This window comes from Theropithecus gelada, chromosome 1 (genome assembly GCF_003255815.1).
Source record: "Theropithecus gelada isolate Dixy chromosome 1, Tgel_1.0, whole genome shotgun sequence".
NCBI lineage: Eukaryota > Metazoa > Chordata > Mammalia > Primates > Cercopithecidae > Theropithecus > Theropithecus gelada.
Window position 1 is genome coordinate 117,942,884 of NC_037668.1, and position 21,738 is coordinate 117,964,621.

The window sequence follows — 21,738 nt, forward strand, 5'->3', positions numbered from 1 at the left end:
AAGCTTGTGTTGATATGGAGGAGTAATGGCGAATCAATGTATGGAAGGCAGTTGCCATGGAGAGTTACTGAAACATGCAACAGACTTTGCATGTGCAAGATACACGGCTTTGCTGCCTTTTAGCTAGTGAGATTTTTGGGGTTGTTGGGCTTGCTTCCTTATCTGTCTACAGGTGTGACTGAAGAAAGAAATTGTCTTGTTCATCATTCTATCCCCAGAGCCTTGTTATGGGACTATCTGACATATGGAAGGCAACTGATAAATCATTCATGCAATGAAATAATGATTCCATATCAAGGAAGGATCTATCTGAAGATTTAATTTCCACAGTAGTAGAGCCCTTGACATGGCTCTGATGTGAGATAAAGTGATAAAGAAATATTATTTGAGGTGAAAAATAATGATAATGGTTCCATATCTAAACTTTAGAAAATAATTTCTTTAGAAAAAAGAAAACATTCTATGATTGAAAGATAATTAGCTATGGACAAGAAACAAAATGCATACTTATCTTTTATTCGTGGCTAAATAACAACAGTGAAATATTCCAGGAACTGGAGTAAAAGGCCTGTAATATGAAGTCACATGAAAACAACTATTGCTATTCATTCATTCATTCATTCATTCACTCATTCATTCATTCATTCAGCGTTGGATACTCACTGACCTTGTGTGTACTGTAGTGGGTGAGAAGAAGAGCTCACAGTTGAGTAGAAATAAACAGAGACCAGGCTAATTAGAATACAGTGGAATAAGGACAATAACAGAAATGCTCTTGGGGAAGAGCACAGAAAAAGGTTGTATTACTTTTGAGTTGGGGGATGTTGAATTCACAGAAGTGACTTTTTAATTGGGCCCCTCCACTGTATAAACTCACCTTTTATTTCCAATGACCATCAGCTATGTTTATCTTCAACGACTACCATGGCCATATTCTGGGCTTTCTCATCATCCAGACTATATAAACTCTCATACAACAAAATCCACGATCCCACGCTCTGACCAAACCAACTGGTCTTCCCAGTTTGCTTATTCAGTTTCAGAGACAGCCCTTCCTTGGAACTTATCAAGACTTTCACTCTCAGACCCCTCCTATTTACACTTTGCTCTCCTCCTAGCACAGATCTCCATAAACCAGGACTTTGGCCACTCTCTTGCTGTTGTTCTTAATTTCTTGACTCCTTTATTGTCCTTTATTGGTTTTATTGGGAAAATCCTACCTTAGATCAAACCACCTGTGGCCTTCTCCATGCTTATGTTTAGACTACTAGGGAAAAATCACAGGCAGATTGGGGACATTTAAAAACCATCATTCCCAACTTTAACTAGGATCTTAACATCTCTCAGTAATCCTTTTATGTTTTCCTACTTAATATTCTTGCCAATCCTCCATGATGGCTATTTCAATATTCTTTTCTTTCCTAATATTCTTGGATATTCTACCACCTTCTACTCATGTGTTTAGCAGATAATCTTGCTTGCTACATTTTAGAGAAAATGGAAACCATCAGATGGGTAATTCTTTAACTTCCTGCAATCAAATCTAAAAAATTACTGGTGGCTATAGTATTTCTCCTTCTATCCTGTTAAAACCAAAGTTGGGCTTCAGTCTATCCTAGGCAAACAACTTGGGTATGTATTAAAATATCAGGATAGGGGAAGGAGAGAAAATATGTTTATTCAGTAAGAAAAAGGCCTAAGAAAGAATCCTGAGGAATAGCAGTATTAAAGAGGCAGATGCAGAAGGAAGAGAGCACCACAGGGACTCCGAAGGAGCATTCAGAGAGAGGGGAGGTAACATCAGAAAGCGTGAAATTAAGGGGGCAAAGGTAGAATACATTTTAAGCAAGAGGGAGAATTTACATTACCAATCTCTAAAACTTTGGACAAAAAAACAAAAACAAAAACAAAAACATGACAATCAACATGTATCTTTTGGATTTGATAACAAATAGGCTACTGAGGAGTTTGATAAGAGTACTTCAGTAGAGAGACAGGGAAGGCAGACAGACTGGAGTGGTTTGAGAAGTGAATGTCAAGTGTGGACACAGAGATTCCAGTTGTAGATTTCTATTTTAAGAAGTTCACCTCTGGCTGGGAGCGGTGGCTCACACCTGTAATCCCAGTGCTTTGGGAGGCCAATGCGGGCGGATCACGCGGTCAGGAGATCGAGACCATCCTGGCCAACACAGTGAAACCCTGTCTCTACTAAAAGTACAGAAAAAAAAAAAAATTAGCTGGGTGTGGTGGCATGTGCCTGTAATCCCAGACACTTGGGAGACTGAGACACGAGACTTGCTTGAACCTGGGAGGGGGAGGTTGCAGTGAGCTGAGATCACACCACAGCCTAGTGACAGCGAGAGACTCTGTCTCAAAAAAAAAAAAAAAAAAAAAAGAGGTTCAGTTCTGATGGGGAGGAAGCAGATAGACAAAGTTATAACTGGACAGAGTTATGGGGTAGGCAAAAGCTATTTATCCTTTTGATGATAAAGACTTAGTATACTTAAATGCCCATGGAAAAGGATAAAATATTAAATGCCCATGGAAAAGGATAAATATTTGATGGAATAAGGTCTGCGTGAAAGCAGGAAAGAAGAAAATAAGAAACTTCTTGTAGGCTCCTCTTTTTCTACCTGTACTAGATTCTTCTTTTTACTCTGTATAACTCTTTCATGTTTCCAAGTATTACCTACCTGACAATGACTTCCAAATCTAGACCATTATGTAAAAGCAATCTCTTGAGCTCCAGACCTTTTTATCCAGCTGCCTGTTGGACAGTACTCACTGGCTATCTACAGGCACCTCAGGCACATCACACTCAGAACAGAGACAATTATTGTTTCTTCCAAACATGCTTTTTCCCCTCTATGTTTCATGTACCGGGAGGCAACTATTAGGCAACCGGAATGTTAGTAGAGATCTCTGACCCTCCTTCACCTTTCCTTATTTCCTCCTACTTTCTTTCCTTGGTTAATTCCAGGTCTTAACTTCGATTTCCCTTTTCTCTAGGAAGCCTCCTTATCCCCTCCTAGTCCACAAGTCAGGGCTAGGTGTTTTTCAGGCTAGGTGTTTTTCCTCTCTTTTAGCGTTTATTACTTTATTTTGTATTGCCTTTTTACTAGACTCTGAACTCTATGTGGATAGGCAGGGACTGTGTCTACTTCACAGTTTCATTCCAGTGCCTGGAACATAGCAAATGTTGAATAAATATTAGTGGAATGAATAATTATAATTTATAATATTTGTATATCACTTTAGGGCATTTCCACATTTATTATCTTATTTAATCTTCATACACAACTGTGAACATGTTGCTATTATGTTTTTATTTTACTGATGAAGAAAAATGGGGCTCAAAAAGTTTAAGTGACTTTATCCAAATCATGCACCCTTAAGTGGCAGAGTGGGAAATCTCACTTTTTTGGTATTTATCTCATAGCATGTTGTCTTTCTAAGGAAATTTGTCTTGGGCTTTCACTGACTTGAGGCTGCAAGGCCTCCATAAAGTGCTTTTGATTTTAATCATATTATTTCTTGATACTGTTTCATGCTTCCAAGTATTATCTATCTGACAATGAATCTTCTCTGGAAGATTCTTTCGTGTAATGGTAAAAAAAAGAAGGAAAGAAAAGTAAAGAAATGCTAGCACTAGAATCAGGCTGCATATATTAGAACTCTGTATGTTACCTCTTGTGAGCTTGGGCAAGTTTTATAACTTCTCTAGGCTGTGGTTTTCTCAAAGGGAAAATGAGAACAGTAGTACCTATCTCACAGGTGCCTTCAAAGAAAGCGCTTAATGTAGAGCTTGGCACAGATTTGGTGATTAATCAGTGATAGATATAATTATGATCATCTTCATCTTTGTGCCATCAGTCAGTACACTAATATGCAGGACACATGACAGACTCAGGGGTTCCTGTTTCCTGGGGGCAAGTAATGAACGTCATCTTGGAAGCTGCTATTGCTGATTAACTTGTGCAGACAGGTCTAGAGTTCCAGACCCCTCAGGCTCCCTCCTGCATGACTATATTTGAGGGAAGAATCCAGCCTTAGAGAGTGTTAGTGTGGTTCTAAAGAGGCCGGGCTGAGTAGCATTGGAACCTGTGGGCAAGTTCCTGATCAGAATCTGGAGATGCAGATTGGAGAACGGAGTGGAGGAAAATATGTTGTGCTTAAACAGGAAAACGAAAGTAGGGTTGTCCAGTAAGGAAGGAGAAGTAAAACCTAAATTAAGCCAAAAAACCTTTTAGATAGGTTATAGTGATTGATTGGTTAGTATGTGTCAGGTGCTTATGTACATTAAATTATTTCTTTATAACAACCTAGTCAATTGTGATATTATTCCTGTTTCGTATTTGAAGAAACTGAGGCTTAGAAAGGGTAAGTAACTTGCCCAAAATCTCACAGATGGAATCAAAAGGAGAGCATATCAGGAGTGCATGGACAGAGTTGGAACTAGAGGTAATAAGCGTGCTTGAACATGATGCTCTGCTGAATACCCCCACAGAAGACGCCATTGTTCCTGTGGGTTTTACTGATGGGTTTGTGTGCCTGCTCCTGCTCAGGTGATCCTTTAAGGAAGCTGAGAAACCTGGCTGCACATCACATTTTCCTGGGAGCTTGTCACTGTACAGATTCCCAGGCCACACTCGCGCATATGCTTATGCAGTAGGTCTCAGATAGGTGCACCAAATCCAGGTTTTTAACAATCACCCCAGATAATTTTGAATCACCTGGTCTCCTGGCTGATATTTAGAAAGTAGTCCATTAAAGCCATCCACAGCTGGAGGCAATATGTGGTCTTTATGCAGCATTCCGACAAGTTAGCAATGGTTGCCCTAGCTAAAGAATCTGTTGATTACCCAGTTCTGGCAGGGGAAGGGTTGAAACTATGCCAAGAAATTCCCTTGGCTTCCCAAATTCCAGGCTTCAGAATAAAACCTGGATTAATAGATGCACACATAGAATGCAACATGGCAGTAATTCAGGCTGTAAAATGTGTTCTTGTTAAATCGCCTGTATTCATAGAATGCTGCGGATCTGTTAGGTTAGCTTAAAATCCTGAATATTGGGTTTGAAATTCTCAGCAATCATTTGTGTTCTACATGAGTAAAGAAGCAATAAGCATTTTGTCTGCAGCAAGCTAAATCATCCTGAGGGAGCAGTTTACATCATTAGAATGTAATGAAATAAGTTGTCACCAGCAGCTGCCAACGATGTTTCTGGTGACAAAAGGTTATGTTTAGCAGACATTTTCAGAGTTATATTTACTTTTGTGCATGGAGGGAGGCCAGGTATGCTGGCAGAGTGACTTTCTTTTTGATTTCATGTACTTTTTTTTGAATAAATTTTACTATGTATATTTGGGTTTTACAACATGATGTTTTGGGATATGTACACATAGTAAAATAGTTACTGTAGTGAAGCAGATTAACGTATCTATCATCTCACATAGTTACTTCTTTTTGGTGACAAGAGCAGCTAAAATGTATTATACCTGTTTTAAAAAATCCCTAATACAATACAATTCTATTAACTTTAGTCCTCATGCCGTACATTGGATCTATAAACTTGTTAATCCTACATATCTGCTCTTTTGTATCTTTTGCTCTACATTTTCCTATTTCCTCCCCACTCACCAGCCTGCGGAATATACATATATACATATTATATACATATATACACATACATATTATATATACATATTATATACATATATACACATACATATTATATATACATATTATATACATATATACACATTACATATACATATTATATACATCTATACATATTATATATAAAAATATATGTGTATATATACACACATATAAATATGTATACACACATATATAAATAGGTATACACACATATATATATTTAGATTTGGTTTATTATTCTCTTAGCATAATGTCTTCAAGGTCCATCCATGTTGTGGCCAATGGCAGGATCTCCCTTTTTAAGTTTGTATAATATTCCATTCCGGGGAGAAAATTTTTGCAATCTACCCATCTGACAAAGGGCTAATATCCAGAATCTACAAAGAACTTAAACAAATTTACAAGAAAAAAGCAACCCCATCAAAAAATGGGCAAAGGATATGAACAGACACTTCTCAAAAGAAGATATGCAACCAACAGACATATGAAAAAATGCTCGTCATCATTGGTCATTAGAGAAATGAAAATCAAAACCACAACGAGATACCATCTCATGCCAGTTAGAATGATGATCATTAAAAAGTCTGGAAGCAACAGATGCTGGAGGGGTTGTGGAAAAATAGGAATGCTTTTACACTGTTGGTGGGAATGTAAATTCAACCATTGTGGAAGATAGTGTGGTGATTCCTCAAGAATCTAGAACTAGAAATACCATTTGACCCAGCAATCCCATTACTGGGCATATACCCAAAGATTATAAATCATTGTATGATAAAGACACAGGCACATGTATGTTTATTGCGGCACTATTCACAATAGCAAAGACTTGGAACAAGCCCAAATGTCCATCAATGATAGACTGGATTAAGAAAATGTGACACATATACACCATGGAATACTATGCAGCCATAAAAAGGATGAGTTCATGTCCTTTGCAGGGACATGGATGAAGCTGGAAACCCATCATTCTCAGCAAACTATCACAAGATCAGAAAACCAAACACCACATGTTCTCGCTCATAGGTGGGAGTTGAACAATGAGAACACATGGACAAAGGGTAGGAACATCACACACCAGGACCTGTCAGGGAGTGGGGGGCTAGGGGAGGGATAACATTAGGAGAAATACCTATTGTAGGTGACGGGTTGATGGTTGCAGCAAACCACCATTGCACGTGTATATCTATGTAAAAAAACTGCAAGTTCTGCACATGTAACCCAGAACTTAAAGTATAATAATAATAATAATAATAATAATTAAAAAAAGAAAGTCCTGAATCCCGAGAACTCATCATTCCTGGATCAACTCAGGCAGCTGGTTTCCTAACATACTGAATTTGGATACCTAGGAAGAAACTCTGTGGTGACTTACGTACTTTTATTTCTGCCATTTGAGCTGAATGTTTACCAAGAGTTTGTTAGGACATTTGTTTCCAAGCCTGTTTAAGTCAGTTACAAATAATTACAAATTTAATGAAATACAATATAAACTGATGAAATATCTGTGTCAAAATAGAGAGTTGTGTCGCTAGAGAAACTAATTAGAACGTTTTGGAAAGATCCAACAAAGGAAAGTTGCTTTTAAAAAACTATTCCATTCTGTATATATATCACACTTAAAAAAATCCATTTGTCTGCTGATGGACATTACATTGTTTTTGCATCATGGCTACTTTGAATAATGCCACAGTGAACATGGGAGTGCAGACATCTTTATGATGTGGTGATTTCATCACCTTTGGGTATATACTCAGAAGAGGGATCATTGGATCATATGGTAGTTCTATTTTTAATTTCTTTAGGACCCTGTTTTCCATAATGCTCTACCAATCTACATTCTCATCAACAGTATACTAGGGTTCCCTTTTCTTCACACTCTTGCCACCATCTGTTATCGCTTGTCTTTTTGGTAATAGTCAACCTTATGGGTATGAGGTGATATCTTATAGTGGCTTTAATTTGCATTTTTTTGATGGATTAGTGATGTTAAGCACCTTTTCATACACCTGTTGGCTATTTTTATGTTTTCTTTGAAGAAATGTCTGTTCAGGTCCTCTGTTTATTTTTAAAATGTAATTGTTTTTCTTCTTTTGAGTTGTAAGAATTCTTTGTAGATTTTGGTTATTAACTCCTTATCAGATATGTGGCTTGCAACTTTGTTTTTCTTTCTCACGATTGCTTTGGCTATTTGTGAGTTTTTATGGCTCCATACGAACTTTAGCATTTTTTTTCTATTTCTATGAAAAAATGCCTTTTGAATTTTGGTAATGATTATGTTACATTTCTACATTGCTATGGGCAGTATGGACATTTCAACTGTATTAATTATTCCATCCATCAACGTGGTATATATTTTTATTTACATGTGGGATGTATTTTTATTTACATGTGGCTTCTTCAATTTCTTTTTTATAGTTTTCAGTGTAGAAATCTTTCATCTCCTTGGTTAAAGTTGTTCTTAGGTATTTGATGCTATCATAAATGAGGTTGTTTTTTGACTTCTTTTTCAGCTAGGCTGTTACTTATGTATAGAATGCTACTTATCTTTGCATGTTGATTTTGTATTTAGCAACTTTACTGCATTCATTTATTAGTTAAAACAGATTTTAATTGAATTTTTGGGCTTTTCTATGTATGAGACATGTCATCTGCCAATAGAGATAGTTTTGCTTCTTTCTTTCTGATTTGGATGAATACTTTTTATTTCTTTTTCTTACCTGATTGCTTATGCTAGTACTTTCAGTACTACGTTGAATAGAAGTGGTTAGAGTAGGCATCCTTGTTTTATGTTGGATCTTAGTGGAAAAGCTTTCAGTTTTTCTTTGTTGATTATAATGTTAGCTGTGGGTTTTTCATAAAAGGCCTTTGTTATGGTTGAGGAGCTTTCCTACTGTACCTAAACTAATATAAGAGTTTTTATCAAGAAGAGATACTGAACTTTGTCAAATGTTTTTTCTGCATCAATTGAGATAATCATGTGGTTTTAATCTTTCATTCTGTTAATGTGATATGTCACACTGATTGATTTGTGTATGTTAAACCAGCCTTGCATGTCAGGAATAAATCCCGCTTGGTCATGATGTATAATCTTTTTGACATGTTGAATTGTTTGCTAATATTTTATTGAGGATTTTTGCATCAGTGTTCATTAGGGGTACTGGCCTATAGTTTTCTTTTCCTGTGGTGTTTTGTCTGGCTTAGGTATCAAGGTGGTGCTGGCATTGTGAAATGTGAAATGTGAAACGTGTTTGAAAGTATTTCCTGTAGCTCTCTTTTTTGGAAGAGTTTGAGAAGTACTGGTAATAATTCTTCTGTGAATGTTTGGTAGACTTCAGCTGTGAAGGCATTTGGTCCTGGGCTTTTCTTTGTTGGAATGTTTTAAATTACTTCTTCAATCTCTTTATTTGTTATTGGTTTTTGTACTTTTTTCTTTTTTTTCTTTTTGAGACAGGGTCTGGGTCTCTCACCCAGGCTGGAGTGCAGTGGCATGATCTCAGCTTAGTGCAAACTCTGCCTACAGAGCTCAAGCGATCCTCCCACGTCAGCCTCCTGAGTAGCTGGGACTACAGATGCACACCAGCACACCTGGCTAATTTTTGCCTTTTTTTTTGTAGAGACAGAGTCTCACTATGTTGCCCAGGCTGGTCTCAAATTCCTGCTCTCAAGTGATCTGCTTGCCTCGGCCGTTCAGTGTTGGGATTACAGGTGTAAGCCACTGTGGCTGGCCTGGTTTATGTACTTTTAATAATGGCTTGTCTAGGTAGGCATGGACAGATCTAATAAAGTACTTAATAAAATGCTTGTTGTCAAAGCAATAATGTTTCAGTAGGTGGCTTCAGAAGCCTGCTCTTCTCAAAGATGAAGTATGTACCATGCTAAATGCTATTTATCACCAAACTTTCTTTTCCTATTATTGGACACAGCAATGAAACTCTTGGCTAGGGGAGCCAATGCCTCTCCAAGTCTCTTTTTCTGCCTATGTGGACACCACCCTGACCCAAGCAACAATTAATCCTCTTTTGGGTTACAGTAATAAACTCCTAACTGGTCTCCGTCTCACTCTTCTTGCCCTTCTATACACAGTTTTTTTATTAAGTAGCTTGACTTTTTGTTCTTGTATAAATATCTGATCATGTCTAACTGCTATTTCCCTTGCACTTAGAAAAATCTTTGGCACATAGTATGTGCCCAGTAATTATTTGTTAACTGAGTTAATAACTGTTACTCTCTGCTAAAACTTTTCAAACCCTTCTCACTGCTTTCAGTATACAGACCAAACTTTTAAATAGGGGGTTACAATTGCCTTGCTTACTCACTCATCTCTTACATGTTTTGCTCCATACTAGACTACCTTCAGCTCATCCAGTTTACCATTTCTCATTGCTGAAACTTCATACCTGCTATTCTCCCTGTCCAAGCATCATCACTTCCCCTACCTTGCCCACTTTTCTTTAACCGAGGAATTCATTTTATTCTCTAGATCTCAGCCTAGATGCCATCTTTTGCAACAGGTATTCTCTGATTCCCCACAATTGGGTAACTTGGACCTCATTTGTGATCCTTTAGCTTCTGAACTCTTCCATTCTAGCTATTCTTCCATTGCACTGTAATTGCTGATTTGCTTGTCTCTGCATTCAACTAGGCTCTAAGGTCCTGGGTGCAGAGATGATATCTATCTTATTTACACTGCAAAGCACCTAGAACAGGTCTTTGCATCTAGTGTGTATTCATTAGAGAGCCAAAAGCATAGCCTTGATTTCTCCCTTCAGCTGTAGTTGGGGAGAAAGTCCTACAGGTAAGGTAAGTTTATAGGCTTTCAGTGAGAGTGAACTCTTTGGTTCACCTCCCTCACTTGACACCTACATGGTCACTACCCTGACCCAGGTTACTATTAGTCCTGGCCTGGGTTACAGCAATAGACTCCTAACTTGTCTCCCTTACTCTCTTCTTGTCCTTCTTTACATAGTTCTGCACTCAGTAGCCAGAGAAATTGAACTCTAGAGTGTTCATGTGGCTTGTGTAAAGCCTTACAATGGCTTAGTAGTGAAACAGAATGAGAAACCATGTTTTAGGAACTACTTTCTTCTTTTATAATAGTAGAATGCTCATTAGCCCCAAACCTATCCTGATTAAATCCCATTTGATTCTGATTCACTCTTAAGTCTCTTCACTTAGCAACAGTATTCTAATTTCAGCTGTGTTTTCCTTGAGGTCTTTGCACAGGTCCTAGAGATAATACTATTACTCTCTCTTTATGGTTCTGAAAATATCCGCTTTTCTTAATAAGCAACATCCCACCTAGTAACCACTTACAGTGAGAGAAAGAGATTTCATTGACAGAAAAAATATAATAAACCTCGAATATGGAGAGTGCATATCAAGCCTGAATATTTTATTCTCAATGAGTTTTTTTTTTTAATGAACTCAATCTCTGAAGACACAGTGGGAAGGTTGTTCAATTCCAGAAGTCTATGCTGTCTGTCATAATTTGTTCTTAGCAGATGTCTTTATCATTAATTACCGAATATTGTTGGCTTGTTTCATTGAACATTCAGATATCCCAATGGAAGAACTCTTCCATTTCTTTTTTTTTTTCTTTTATTCTTGGTACCCGTTTTTTAGCTGCTTCATGCAGCTGCCATTTTGTTTTCCTTGTGGCAGTTCCTCCCCTCATGCACCCCACCCCAACACAACTTGTTCCTTTCATAAACAATGGGTTTTTGAAGGAGAGAGAGTAATTTTTGGTTTCAAAGACCAAAAGACTCAAAAACTTTCCTCCTTCTTTCCTCTAGCTGTGACCCTAAGACCTTTGCTCTATGCTTACCTGCAATTTTATACCATCTCCATTTCCCTTCTCCCAGAGGTAGCAACTGGGGTTTGCCATGTGACCCTGGCATCACAATGGTGTACATAGCTATAAGTGAGTATTCTTTCAAGAAGGTACGGAATTATTTCTAGGCTTCCGGTCCTGTAGGCAGTTCCCCAAACCTGAGGTTTGGCAGGAGCACGAGTGAGAGGGCAGACAGGCAGACAGTATTAGGGGACAAGCAGCTGGGACTATTTTCAAAGAAGTAGAAGGCAACACAACCCTGGAGAATCTAACTGAAAAGCTTGTATATAACTAGCTAAGCAAACACATCTCAGGGCTATTTCCCTGGCATGCTTCCTCTCCAAGATCATAGCGTTTTCTTTTCTGTTTCCTTTTATTTTTAATTTTGAAAAAAATTCAAATTCACTTTTAAAATCGCAAAATATAGTGCTTTTTCTTTTCTTTTTTTTTGAGACAGGATCTCACTTGGTCACCCAGGCTGGAGTGCAGTGGCATGATCTGGGCTCACTGCAGGCTCAGCCTCCCAGGCTCAAACGATTTTTCCACCTTAGCCCCTGCAAATAGTTGAAACTATAAGCACACACTACCACACCTGGCTAATTTATTTTTTGGTAGAGATGGGGTTTTGCCCTGTTGTCCAGGCTGGTCTTCAACTCCCAGGCTCAAGCAATCTGCCCACCTCAGCCTGCCAAAGTGCTGCGATTTCAGGCGTGAGCCACTGTGCCCAGCCCATAGTATATTCTTATATATCCTTCATCTAGATTCCCCAAATGTTCATATTTTTTACCAAAATGTGTTCTTAGTGGGATGCCCTATAATTTTCTCTGTCTCTCTCTCTCTCTGCATATGCACATATATAAAATGTCCTTATATTTATGCATATATATATCTCTGGACATATATATATAGATATATGTATGTATATATATAAAATACCCTTTCTCTGAATCTTTTGAGACTAAGTTGCAGACATACAACTTTACTGTCATGCATTTCAGTGTATATTTCCTAAAAACAATGACACTATCCTATATAACTATAGTATAACTATAGTATAATTGTCAAAATCAGGAAATTAACATGGTTATAGTGTTAATTAATATCTAATCTATGTTAAAAGTAAACCCGGAGTTGAATTAAATTTAATGGAGTTTTATTGAGCAAAGAGGCATTCATCAACCGGGCAGCCTCCTGCACCAGAATAGGCTCATAGAGACTCTAGCACAGCCACGTGGTGGATGATTTTTGGACACAAAAAGGAAAGTGACAGAAAACTGAAGTGAGGTACAGAAACAGCTGGATTGGTTACAGCTAGTCGTTTCCGTTATTTGAACATGGTTTGAACAGTTGGCTGCCACTGATTAGCCAAAACTCGTTGATTGACACAAGAATACATTACAGTTCACGGAGAAAGCTTTAGGCTGAACTTAAAATATGAAAGGAGGTGGTTTTAGGTTAGACTTAATTTAACATCTACAACTCTTACTTGAATTTTGCCGGTTATCGTATTAATGATTTTTATGACAAAAGAAAAAATAATTCTGGTTCAAGATCGAATCCAGCGTTATTTTTTTTTACATGTAGATGGCATATGTTTTTAGTCTTCTTTAACCTGGGAGAGTTCCTCAGTTTTTCTTTTTTCATGAACTTGATATTTTTGAACAGTACAGGCTAGTCATTTTAAAGACAGTCCTTCAGGTTAGTTTCTTTAATATTTCCTCATGATTAGATTCAGACTGTACATTTTTGGCAGGGAAAATACAGAAGTGATGTTGCGTCCCTCTTGGTGCATCACATCAGGAGGCATGTGACGCCAGTAAGTCTCATTAGCCGTCATGCTAACTTTGATCGCTTGGTCAATGTGGTGTCTGCCAGATTTTCCCATTAAAAAGTTACCTTTGGTAATTAAGTGTTTTGTGGAGAGATACTTTGAGACTATGCAAATATCTTATTTTTCATCCAGATATACCCACTAATTTTAATATCTACTAGTGATTCTTGACCGAAACGATTATTACTATGGTGGTTGTCGAATGTTGATTTTGAATTTCATCATTTCTTCTGTATTTATTATTTATTAGTTGCCATTTTACTTTCAGAAAATGTTTCCTTCCTTCCTTCCTTCCTTCCTTCCTTCCTTCCTTCCTTCCTTCNCAGAAAATGTTTCCTTCCTTCCTTCCTTCCTTCCTTCCTTCCTTCCTTCCTTCCTTCCTTCGTTCCTTCCTCCCTCTTTTTTTCTTCCTCTTTTCCTTTCTTCCTTTTTACCTTCCTTCCTTCTGTATAGGCTCACAGGATTTTATTATATTCTATGGGTTGTAATTTATTACTATAATGATTTATTTTGATGCTTAGATTGACCCAGATTTAGCTACTGAGGAGTCCTCTGAATCTGGTTTCTTGTCTTTCTGACATGTCCCCATCAGTCTTTGAATACTTCCTTACTTTCTAGTATAGCAAGATGCTCCAGGCTTAGCTTGTACACATCCTACCACAGCAATGGAACCAATCATTTGGTCACAGAGCCCTAATTCCTTTTGGTGAGGAGTGGCATATAGAAAGCAAGATCTGGATGCTAGGTGTGTTCATCAATACTGAGGTATCATTGCTTCTAGTTCTCACACAAATACACACAAGTTCACGCATCTATATGTAATTTCCATATCAATCTATTGGGACCCTAGCTTTTGCTTATTTGTCTCACAGGCAATGAGAAAGGAATTGTCACTTTGTGTTTGGTTAGTTCTTTAAAACAATTTTTGTAGGACTTACATTTTCATCAAGTTTAAAATGGCTCCACTTTTCCTAGCCAGTTTCAGGTCACAGTTTCCCCATCTCTTTTAAGGTTGCAAACTTTAGCACATGTATTACACAGAGTATCAAGTGCTGATCAGTGCAAATGACTAGAAGCAATAGGAGTATGAAAGCCTCACTGCTCTCCTATGCTTGTTTGCAGAAGGCTATGAGGGCTAAACTACATCCATGCTGGGGCATGTAAACTCGTTCCTTAGATGAAACAGGTGAGATGGGAAGAGTTCATTGATTTGTACATATGAGATCAACATTACTCTGGGAAAAACAAGTGTCAGTATTTCATTTGAATTCATATGATGACACTACTGTTGTCTGAGAATGTTGACTCATATTAGTTGGTATTTGATGAAAAAAATGTTCTGTGGTAAAATAACTAGAGCATTTACTATACTAATGGGTATTATGGCTTTTCAAGAGAGGGATATACTACAAAATTTCCCAAACTTACCTATCCATGGAATCCCCTTTTCATGGAGCACTGGATGAAATTTTGTCCCATGAAACCAACTCAGGGGAATACTGTTACACACATACTAGCTCATATGGTAAGTAACATAGAGTCATGATACTATAAATGTTCCAGAAAACCTGATTTGCTCTGAGCCTCAGGACTCTCTTGAATGCAGTCCTAATGTTTTCTCTGTGATTCATTTTCTCTCTGTCTTCACTTGTTATGTGTCCCTCATCAAATGAAAGGCTTTGAGTTTTCATATTGCTGTATTGTGAGGTCCTGGAAACATTTGTTTAACAAATTTGCTAATCACTCTATTTATTTCTGATAGATACATCTCTAATATCTTGCGATTCTCTAATGGTTCATGCCCATCTTCCACCAAAATCTGTCATGATTCCCTGAAGTGAATTTAGAACACTTTGGAAAATGCATGTGTGTGAGAGGGGGTAGCTCTCATAGGATTAGAAGGAGTACACATAGTTAAATTACACTACAGATGACATTTTCATCCGTATTCTTTTTTTTTTTTTTTTTTTTTTTTTTTGAGACAGAGTCTTGCTCTGTCACCCAGGCTGGAGTGCACTGATATGATCTTGGCTCACTACAACCTCCGCCTCCCGAGTTCAAGTGATTCTCTTGCCTCAGCCTCCTGAGTAGCTGGGATTACAGGTGCACACCACCATGCCTGGCTAATTTTTGTTTAGTAGAGATGGGGTTTCATCGTGGTGGTCAGGCTGGTCTTGAACTCCTGACCTCGTGATCCGCCCACCTCAGCCTCCCAAAGTTCTGAGATTACAGACGTGAGCCACTGTGCCTGGCTGTATTCTTAAAAAACTTATTTATTGAGTAATTAAGAGTTGATCACCTTAAGATATCTGCACTTTTTTTTTTTTTTTTTTTTGAGACGGAGTCTCGCTGTGTCTCCCAGGCTGGAGTGCAGTGGCTTGATCTCAGCTCACTGCAAGCTCCGCCTCCCGGGTTCACGCCATTCTCCCGCCTCAGCCTCCCAAGTAGCTGGGACTACAGGCGCCCGCCACCACGCCCGGCTAGTTTTTTGTATTTTTAGTAGAGACGGGGTTTCACCATGTTAGCCAGGATAGTCTCGATCTCCTGACCTCGTGATCCACCCGCCTCGGCCTCCCAAAGTGCTGGAATTACAGGCTTGAGCCACCGTGCCCGGCCAATATATGCACTTTTAATTGATTTCATTCTTTCCAGAGAGCCACAGCAAATGCAAGTTAAACTTAAAAATTTTTGCAAGTAGATTACATTTCACAAATATTTTAGTATTTTATGCATTTAGAGTAATGAAGTTAGCTATCAAATCTTTTTTGTACTGATATTTTTAACTGATAATTAGGTGTTTACTAATGCTACTAAATACAATCCTTCAGTGTTTGTAAAAATCATAGACAAAACATTTTGGTCCCTGAACGGGCTTTAGATCTGTAAATCAATCTCATGGATCATTTTAAATTACTAATCATAAGCAAATAGATAAGCAAGAAGGACTATAAGTTGGGTTAATTACTGTAGCTCAAGTTTTAGCTCATAATTTTGACTTTCAAAGGCTACACAAACCAATTTTGTACTCTTAGATTATAATGAGCAGTCTTTATTCTTTAATCAGTTCACCCCGTATCTAGCTGTCTAATGTAACATTCCTTTGAAGTCTAGAAAGATCTAACATAATTGAAGAAATGTCGAACTACTTGACTCTTTTTTTTAATATAAAGGAATTAAACATTAATCAGGCTTATGCATCTCAATTAAGCCAATTAAAATTATCACAGAATGCAGTGCATACCTCAATAGGTAGCCTTAATGCTTGAATACATTATCAACTTTTACCTAATATTCCCATCTTCATTATGTCTATTACTTAAAAAGTAAATACACATCTGAAGTCCATATTAGAAAGTCCACCGGTTAATATGGTCTTGCAAAGCCCTGGCAAAAGAAACACTTAAAGTGATGTTTATTCAACTACTGCTAATAGTGCTGGAACTCACCTTAAATCTTTCTGCCAAAGAAGAAATTCTGTAATTACAGTGATGAGTGATGCCTTCATCCAAATAGCCCATTAACTATTCAATTTGCTCCCTAACAACTGGGAAAGGCAGTTTTGGTCTTGCAAGCTATAGTATATACACAAAGTCCATATAATTACTAATAATTTGTAACAAGTGTTAATTGATAAACAGCTCCCTCTGGTAGCTTAATTAAAGCTGTAGGATAGCTAGGCGATTTACAACTGGGATTGATCTCAATTAGTCAACAAAATCTGTGTAGTCTGTTCAAAGGAGAGTAAGGAAATTTAGCCTAGTGAGGCTTTGGGGATTTTGTCTCGTCTTCCTTGTTTCTTTTTCTTTCAAGAAGAGAAATGAAATCCGAAGAGCTGCCTTGCTTTGTCAGTAGCGATCCACCTAGCTTAGCCAGTGCATTACTTGTAGTCTCTTCAGCATTTGTTCTTCCATTTGTTTATTCTCTGGCAGGTTACTGAAAAATATTCAAGCATTTGCTTTTATTACACCCAGTGGTACACATTGCTGAATACCAACCCTGAGGGGCCTAAAAGTAGAAGGAAAAAACAATTTTTTAAAATGTCAGGTTTTCATCTTGCAGATCTGTTTACAAACTGGCATTCTGAGGCCATAATTAAAAGGAAGCCCAGGAACAGTGGCACAGGGGAATCACCTGAGACTTGGCGGCCTGGGGATCTTGTAAAGCCATCATGGCTGCTTCAGGACTCAACTTATTTTATCATGTGGGCTGATACAGTAAAAACCTAATCTAAGCATTGCTGAAATTACCCCTATGGAATAGAAGAGGAAAAAAGTGTCATCTGTGCTCAGTGAGATCACAGACTGGCTGCAAACAGCTGCTGAAACATTAATTAATCTGTTTGCAAATAAATTGTGGATCTGTACTAGCTGAAATTGCTGTTATAAACAAGCTGGGATGCTGTACTTATCAGGTTTGCTTGTATTTTAATTTTTTTTCCTATGCTGCAAAATCACCAGAGCCCAGATACAGCACTGTGTGTTTACTTGTGAAAGCTCTGAGAAAGTACACTGATGTTACCTTGTAGATACCCAGCTTGAAAGCAATTCATATCAGATGTGGGACTTTTGTAGGCTTACAATACCGTGTTGAAGGGTACACACTTCTTTTAAGTCAGATTTGTTAATCAAAGAGAATGAAATATTCTACAAAGCAAATTGATGTGGATTTAGCAATTCTGTGATTTTAAGACATTTCGTTAAGTGTCACGGTTGCTTAATTTGTTCTAACTAGGCTGTGGCAAATTCTAGTTGCCTTGACCCTTAAAAGATTAATGTTGGTTCCCCATGTTTACTCATTTTTAAAAAAGTGGTAGGATATGTAGCTGGAACAGAGAATCTGAGAGAGTTTGTCTTGCCAAAATTGGAAATTCGGATACTCCCTGTTCCCTGTTTTTCTGTTCTTTTTTCTTGAAGATGATTTTAATTCAGCAAACACTCACATCTCTTCACTTATTTAACAGATAGTTATTGAATGTCTAGTATGAGCCAATAACTCTGCTAGGTGCTGGGATACAGAACGTACTTGGAATATAACTCTTGCCCTCAAGGGGTTTATGGTCTTAATGGGTTTAGGGTGAAGGTAGCCATAGCCAATNTGCCCTCAAGGGGTTTATGGTCTTAATGGGTTTAGGGTGAAGGTAGCCATAGCCAATATGGAAATGAATGACTATGACTGTGTTCCAATAAAACTTTATTTGTAAAACCAACAGCAGGCTGGATTTAGTTCTTGGGTTCCAGTTTACCAATTCCTGGCCTAATGATAAAGAGTCAAATAAACCAAACTACAAACCAGTGTGACTGTGATCTCGTATGGCTATAGCATACCATTTGGGTATGTTGGAGGGACACTTTATCCAGCTTTGGTGGTAGTGGTGATTGCAGGTTAAAGTCAACAAAACCTTTAAAGGAACTCTAAGTGAAAACATTTGGATGAGAAGGAACTATTCAGATGAATGGACAAGGTGGGCAGTGTGTCCCAGTCAGAAGAAACAAAACGGTCCAAAGTCGAGGGTGAGATACAGCATGGTGTTGTGATATCATGAATATGTTCATCAGTACTTTGATTTTCCTCCTCCTTCCAGCCACACTGTTGTACCACACTTCTGTATCCTGCTCTAAAAGTAAGCATGGCCATACAACTTACTTTGGCCATGAAATGTGAGACGAAATGACATGGTTACCTTACAGTGGAAGACGTCAGAGCCAGTGTTCAATTCTCTATATTCACATCCCTTGCTGTACGGAACACAGAAGTTCTTGTTGAGGTAGAACCTCCATCTTCCCTTGGTTTCTGAGAGATTATCATGACAAATTCCAGCTGCCACACCCTGCCCCGCTTAAAACGTGCACTGGAAATTTAGTATGAGATTCTGATAAACCTTAATAGAGTAAAACTACTGCAATATTGGGGATTGTGTTTTTATTCCAGCATAGCTGAATCTCTCCTGCCTTTTACAATGTGTCCCTCAGACTGAAAATGTGGATGGCTTTGTCATGGGTAGTGAGGTAGAGACAAGGACTTCAAGATGTTAACGATATATTGACACTCAATTATGACACAAAGCAAAATATGGTAGGATGTCTGAGAAAAGTAAAAAGTGCTTGAGGACTACGGAAAAGAGAAGGCCCATTCTAGGATCTATCAGGAAAGATTCCATTAAAAAGCTGCCATTTGAACAGCTATAAAGAGCTATAAAGAACAATGAGGGTTCTATTAAACCATCACATGCAGTGGGGAGAAAAAGACATATAGGTGGTAAGAGGATGAGACAAAGTATGGAAGCCAAAAACTATGACTTAAAATGACGTAGTTTGGAAGCAAGACAAAAAAATCAAGGCCAATGAATGGGGACCCTTATATGCCATGCTGAACGGCTAGAACTTCAAGGTGGAGTGGGCAGAGCAATTGATGCAGAGTTGGAAGATCTGATTTCGAGTGCTCTTTCTACCAATTATTAGCTGGTAAAGGAAAAGGGTGTCTCTCTGCATTGTCCCCTGCATTATAGCCCACAGGCTACTGATTGGGCTTGTACTGAAATGCTGTTCTCAGGCTGGCATAGTCCTAGTCAGATTCCAGTTTCTGTCCCTGAAAACAGCAGGTGAAGAACCTGAAGATATTGGGGGACAGAAGCAGTGACTGAATTTCAGCGTACCTCGAGATAAAGCTTAGTCTGGGATTATTAACTAAGTTTTAAAGATGATAAAATTGAGGTGCAGAGAGGTCGCATGAATCACTCAGCTAGTTCATGGAATTAGTTGAATGCACTAGAACTGAAATTTCCTGACTTCCAAGCCAGAGCCCTATAATACCACACTGCCACTGGAAGCAGAGACTTCTAACCTAGGATCACATCCTACAAGTGTACCCTAAAGGATATAGGAAGTCAGAGAGCAAAAGCTGCACCTGCGGTGATTGGAGGAACAACTCCATGAGAACAAAGGAGTTGCCACAGTACATCTCCCCTTGGTTCATGGCGCTTGGAATCATGGTATAAATAAAAGCCTGAAATTCCTATATTAAGGTTGTCTTTGACCTCAGCCTAATGCTCCTGTTAGTATCCACTTACAGGCTTATATTTCTTGATATTTTGCAAATTCCTTTTCAAAAGCCTATTTGTCGCTGGGCATGGTGGCTCACGCCTGTAATCCCAGCTCTTTGGGAGGCTGCGGCGGGTGGATCACAAGGTCAGGAGATCGAGACCATCCTGGCTAACATGGTGAAACCCCATCTCTTCTAAAAAATACAAAAAACTAGCCGGGCGAGGTGGCGGGTGCCTGTAGTCCCAGCTACTCAGGAGGCTGAGGCAGGTGAATGGTGTGAACCCGGGAGGCAGAGCTTGCAGTGAGCCGAGATTGCGCCACTGCACTCCAGCCTGGGCGACAGAGCGAGACTCCATCTCAAAAGCCGATTTATCATTATGTTAATACCTGCTTATAGTTAGTGTTAAGAAAATACTATCCTAGAAGTAATAAGTTTTGAAAGTTTGATTAATGGCTCTCTGTTTCAGAAGCACCGAGTGTAGAGCCCTGAATCGGTGGTTAGGTAACTTGGATCTAGTCTGAATTCCACAACTTGCCAACTTTAATACCTTTGTATAAGACACCACCTTTCAAAATTTTCTCACCCAATCCCCTGAAAGGGCTTAATCAACTACTTGTAAATCTTTGTAAATAAAAGCTATTATTTTTGTTGCTATAAATGTTAAGAAATGGTTTTCCAAGTTTAAACAAGAAGGAAGAGAAGAGATGGCTACTCTAGGACATTGGTACTGCCTGTTTAGGATGATGGGCCTGGGACTGGCCATTTTACTTTTCTTGGGAAGTTTCCTCTGTCTTCTGCAGGGTGACGACCACTACATCCTTTGTACTTCCATGAGACTTGACTCTTACTTTTTCCTAGAGGACCTAGTCCATATTTGTTTACATCATTTATTCTTCTGCTTACCTGGGAACTCAGTGAGAAGTGTGTCTTACTCATCTTTGGGTCTTCACAGTGAGATAAAGTGGATGGCATGATATGTGAGTTGTACCTATACAAATGTATCTAACTACAGTTGACTCTTAAACAACATGTGTTTGAACTGCACAGGTTTACTTATAAACTTGTAGATTTTTTTCCACCTCTGTCACCCCTGAGACAGCAAGACCAACTACCGCTCTTCTTCCTCCACCTCAGCCCACTCAGTGTGAAGATGACGAGGACAAAGACCTTTGTGATGATTCACTTCCACTTAATGAATAGTAGATATATTTTCTCTTCCTTGTGATTTTATTCATAACGTTTTCTTTTCTCTAATTTACTTTATTATAAGAATATACCATGTAATACATACAACATACAAAATATGCATTAATTGACTGTTTACATTATTAGTAAGGCTTCTGGTCAACAGAAGGCTATTGATAGTTAAGTTTTGG